Below are 6,000 nucleotides of genomic sequence, written 5' to 3'. Positions count from 1 at the left end.
CGGACCGTTTCCGGGTCCGCTCCGTGTGTCTGCCAAAGCTCAGCGGGGATCCCCGCTGAGCTGTCGGCGGATAGGGCAGTCCCCGCACACAGTGCAGGGACCGCCCTGTCTGTGCTCCGCTGTCCCCTATGGGGGACCGGATGCAGACGGACCGTCTGTCCGTCTGCATCCGGTCCGTTCCGCCGAACGGAAGAAAAATAGGGTTTCTTCCATTCGGAAAAGCGGATCCCGAATGACGTGGACGCTAGCGGATGCTCCATCCGCTAACGGACGCGTTCCCATAGGGATTCATTACAGGTCCGTTAACAGACTTGTAATGAACGGACGAACGGTCCGCTGATGTGAAAGGACCCTTATGGTATCTTCAGATAAGAATACACAACAAATCAGTTCTCCTAGATCAGTGGACACCTCTGTTCTAAAAGATTGTCGCAAAAAGTCACAAACTGTCACCAGAAAATTCCATCCAAGCTTACACAGTGGCCGGTGTTTGTCTGATCTGCCAAATCCTCCGAGATCCTCTTCTGGTCATTTAGGTTCTAAAGATCATAAATCTTTCTCGTTGAAATCATCTGTTGGTGAAGATCAAAGAACTCTCACACGAGAACATTCATTTTCGTGTTCAGAATGCGGAAAATGTTTTAATCAGAAAGGAGACTTCCTTACACACCAGAAAATCCACACCGGTGAGCGCCCCTTCTCGTGTTCAGAGTGTGGGAAGTGTTTCGCACAGAGTGGAAACCTTAATGCACACCAGAGAATTCACACGGGCGAACGTCCTTTTTCCTGCTCACAGTGTGGAAGGTGTTTCCTACGTAAAGGACACCTTCTTATTCACCAGAAAAGTCACACAGGTGAGCGTCCATTTCCATGTTCAGAGTGCGAGAAAAGTTTTACTCACAAAGGAGACCTTCTTACTCACCAGAGAAGACACACTGGTGAACGTCCTTTTTTATGTTCAGAGTGCGGGAAATGTTTCTCTCATAAAAGAGTACTTATTGCTCACCTGAAGGGTCACAGGGGAAATTATACCTTTTCATGTTCAGAGTGCGGGAAATGTTTCACTCAGAAAGCACACCTTCTTACACACCAGAGGAGCCACACAGGCGAGCTTCCGTTTTCCTGTATGGAGTGTGGGAAAAGTTTCACTCAGAAGGGCCTCCTTCTTATACACCAGAGAAATCACACGGGCGAGCGTCCTTTTTCATGTACGGAGTGCGGAAAATGTTTAATGCGAAAAGGACACCTTCTTACACACCAGAAAAGTCACACAGGAACGCGTCCCTTTTCCTGTACGGAGTGCGGGAAGTGTTTCGTACGGAAAGGCCATCTTCTTACACATCAAAAATGTCACACTGGGGAGCGACCTTTTTCATGTTCAGAGTGCGGGAAATGTTTTGCACAAAAGGCAAACCTTCTTACGCACCGGAGAATCCACACAGGAGAACGGCCCTTTTCATGTACAGTGTGTGAGAAATGTTTCGTTCAGAAAGGATACCTTCTTATACACCAGAAAAGACACAATGCTAATAAGTCACAGCCTGGTCCATCCACAGAAGAATCCTAAGATGAGAAAAGTTAAATGTTTGTGGTTTTATTTATTCTTTCGCACTTTTACGTTATATGATGTAAATATAATGAATCCATTCAGCAAATCTCTTGTCTGGCCACATCTACTGTGTGTTGTGCAGAGTTCCAGGCTCCTATGTATTATTATTATTTATATCAAACAATAAAAACTTGACAGAAACCTGATGGGGTGAAGAGTTGTTTATTTTACTGGGCAGACACTTTACCGAAAATCAGATAATTAAACTGGGGATATTTTATTTTGATGAAGGATCAATTAGAATGTGAAATAGCAACTGCTTTATCGTACTGGAAAATGACATGGTGGGAAGATGGGCGTTGAGTTTCATGAGATAGAAGGAGATAAGGAAGGTAAATGGAAGTGTGGTTGCCAAGCACGGGAAGGAGAAGGGCGGGAAACAGCCAGATAAGTAAATGGCGTTTGAAGGGTTCGGGGAAACTCCAGACTAGTGCCCAACATCTACAATGTTTAAAGAAAAACTCCACAAAGGAAGAAAAAAAAAACAGAAGATGGACTCTAGTGGTATAGCAAGTTTCGGAGATCAGGTAAAAATGGTTGATGATTTCAGAGACCAGGTAAAGATGGTTTAGGATTTTGGAGATCAGGTAAAGATAGTTGATAATTTCGGAGATCAGGTAAACGTTTTTGATGATTTCGAAGACTATAGATGGTTAATGATTCTGGAGACCAGGTAAAGATGGTTGATAATTTCAGTGACTGTTTAAAGATGGTTGATGATTAAGTAGATCAGGTAAAGATGGTTGATGATTCTGGAGACCTGGTAAAGATGGTTGATGATTTTGAATATCGGGTAAAGATGGTTGATGATTCTGGAGACCTTGTAAAGATGGTTGATTGTTTCAGAGACAAGGGACCAGATTCAGGTAGGGCGGCGCATGTTTAAGCCGGCGTAGCGTATCTCATATAAGCTACGCCGCCGTAAGTTAGAGAGGCAAGTGCTGTATTCACAAAGCACTTGCGTCCTAAGTAACGGCGGCGTAGCGTAAATGTCCTGGCCTAAGCGCGCCTCATTCAAATTGTGAAGAGGTGGGTGTGTTTTATGCAAATTAATCGTGACCTGACGTGATTGGCGTTTTTACGAAAGGCGCATGCGCCGTCCGTGGACATATCCCACTGCGCATGCTCCAAATTACGCCGCAAAGACCTATTGGTTTCGACGTGAACGTAAATTATGTCCAGCCTGATGATTTCGAAGACCAGGGGGTAGATCCACGTACAACGGCGCAATATTGCGGCGGGCGTAGCGTATCTAAGATACACTACACCGCTGTAACTTACTTTTTTTTGTTTCAAATCCTCAACGAATTTGCGCCGTAAGTTACGGCGGCGTAGTGTATCTTTTGCGGCGTAAGGGCGCGGAATTCAAATGAAAGTGATGGTGGCGTGTTTTGTGTAAATACGTTGTGACCCGACGTAAACAATGTTTTTTCTACGCGGGAAGGACGGCCATACTTAACATTGAGTACGCCTCAGAATAGCAGTGTCCCGCGATCGGTCACCGGAGCTGAAGAACGGGGAGAGGTGTGTGTAAACACACCTTCCCCATTCTTCACTGTGGCGCTGTCAGTGATCGTCTGTTCCCTGATATAGGGAAAGACGAACACTGACTTCACACGTCCAGCTCCGCCCCCCTACAGTTAGAAACACATATGAGGTCACACTTAACCCCTACAGTGCCCCCTATTGGTTAACTCCTAAACTACAATTATTATTTTCACAGTAAACAATGCATTTTTATAGCACTTTTTGCTGTGAAAATGACAATGGTCCCAAAAATGTGTCAACATTGTCCGATGTGTCCGCCATAATGTTGCCGCCATTAGTAGTAAAAAAATAAAATATTAATAAAAATGCAATAAAACTATCACCTATTTTGTAAACGCTATAAATTTTGCGCAAACCAATCAATAAACGCTTATTGCGATTTTCTTTGGTTGATTTTCTTTGGTTTACCCAAAGGTAAAAGCATAATGGGCTACTATGCGATGCCATAAGTGTCCATTATGTGACACTTACCTACAGGAGAAGCCCGCAATGTCCCTGTCTTCCTCGTTGGCAGCGAGCATCCATTCTTCATTCTTCACCCCTCTTCCTTCCGGGGCCGCGAACTCCGGCTCTGTGACTGGCATTGAAGCTGCCTGTAACGGCATTATCCGAGCTAGAAACAGCACAGCGTGCCCTTTCTAACTCTGGCGCATGCGCAAAAGAAATCGCTGTATGGCGATTTGTAAATATCTCCTAGACCGTGTAGATCTAGGAGATATTTCAAGCACCTACAGGTAAGCCTTAATCTATTCTTACCTGTAGGTTGAAGTGGTTGTAAAGGGTTTACAACCACTTTAACTACTTTAGACCTGGGATATAGTCAAAAGACGGCCTCCCGGTGGCTCTATAAACCCGGGAGGCCGTCTTTTGACGTCCTCGCGTCCTCCGGCCACTGGGGGGCGCACGCACCCGGCGCGTCACCAAAATGCCGATGCGTGTGCCTGGCGGCCGCGATGTTTGCCAGGTACCTGCGATTGGCAATGAGATTTTTTTACCAAAAATATGTAGAATACGTATCGGCTTAAACTGTGAAAAAAAATAGTTTTTTTTAAAAAAAAATTGGATATTTATTATAGCAATAAGTAAAAAAGAATGTGTTTTTTTTTTCAAAATTGTCGCTCTTTTTTTGTTTATAGCGCAAAAAATAAAACCGCAGAGGTGATCAAATACCACCAAAAGAAAGCTCTATTTGTGGGAAAAAAATTACGAAAATTTTGTTTGGGAGGCACGTCGCACGACCGCGCAATTTTAATTTAAAGCGAAGCAAATTTCGCCTGGGCAGGAAGGGGGTATATGTGCCCTGTAAGCAAGTGGTTAATAGGGGGTGTTTTGGCATTGAAGTCAATCGGAATGCGATTTTGCATTGAAGTCAATAGGGGGGCATTTTTGGATTGAAGTTAATGGGACGTGATTTTATATTGAAGTTAATAGGGGGGGGGGCATTTTTGCTTTACGGTCAATGGGACACAATGTTGCATTGAAGTCAATTGAACGCGATTTTGCATCGAAGTCAATTGGGGTCATTTTTGCATTAGCGCCCCCTATTGACAACCGTTTGGTGTATAAGTGTCTCGGGGACAGGAAGTCTAGAAATCTGCTCAGCAGGGTAACACACAGAAATAATCACCAGGAAGGAATTGCACTTCACTCAATATTACCTGAGGAGAATTTTAGATGAGACACGTTTTGCTTTGAAGTCAATAGGGGGCGTTTTGCGTTAAAGTCAATCGGATGCGATTTTGCATTGAAGCCAATCAGACGCAATTTGAATTGAAGTCAATTGGACGCAGTATACCGTTATTGGCACTTTTTTTTTTTATCTGCAAAACTTCGATAACACTATTTTCGGCCGATAATTTTCAGTTTCCGATATATTGGTACATTCCTAGTTACAACTGCTGACCATGTTTCCGGTGTCAGCCCCACCCCCCTTTAAGTCTATGGGTGTCACGGGGACAGGAAGTGAGGAGAAATTTCCTCACCGGGCGGAATAGTACTTCACCCAATATTACCTGAGGAGAATGTACAGACACTGTAGAGAGGGATGAGGGGATAATACACTATGAAGGGTTAATGTACACTAACTACAGGACACAATGAGGGGTTCATAGTTCTACTCACCATGAAGGGTTAATGTACACAGACTAAGGAAGGCAATGAAGAGGTTAATACACGCTATGAAGCCGGCAATGAGGGGTTAATGGAGAGTGAACTCCATACGCTCAGTTCTCTCACACAGCTCCTCCTCCCATAGAGCACCACCCCGCACTGTGCTCTCCTCACAAAAATGTCTCCAGTCCGGGGATATCTCTAGGCGCTGGCGGCCATTTTGTTGAAGAACACTTTCTATTTCTAGCAATAGGCCTGACCCCAGAAATATGGCTCCGCTCCTAGGATACATTGGGTTTGCTGTAGTGATAGCTAAGGGAGGCTCGGTGATTGGTGGAAGGATAGTCATGTGACTTGACACTGTGCTTCTGACTGGGTCTGTTCCGTGAGGAGATTCCCGCCAGAGGTATATACCAACAGTTAAAAGTGAGGGGGGACTAGGTCTGTACCATCTGCAGCTTGAGGGGAACGTTTTCTGCCTAATAACTTCAATGAGCTTCTCTAGGCATGTTTGTCGCTCCTGCTCCCTTTTTTTTGGGGGGGGGGGAGCTTTTCACGATTTTGAGTTGCTGGGGGGCAAAATTACACCCAGTTTGGGGGCGCCATTAAGAATTACGGCACCCAAAACATGCGTTACGCATTTTACAGCCGCTGTTCTGCCATTCCAAATCTCCAAGCGTGAACTTTTTGCTTCAAAAGTTTAAATTAGTTATTTCTTCCTAGAAAATTATTTA

The sequence above is a fragment of the Rana temporaria genome, chromosome 8 (genome assembly GCF_905171775.1).
Source record: "Rana temporaria chromosome 8, aRanTem1.1, whole genome shotgun sequence".
NCBI classification, from domain to species: Eukaryota; Metazoa; Chordata; class Amphibia; order Anura; family Ranidae; genus Rana; species Rana temporaria.
The sequence above is the reverse complement of the archived record's forward strand: the minus strand, read 5'-3'. Positions refer to the sequence as shown.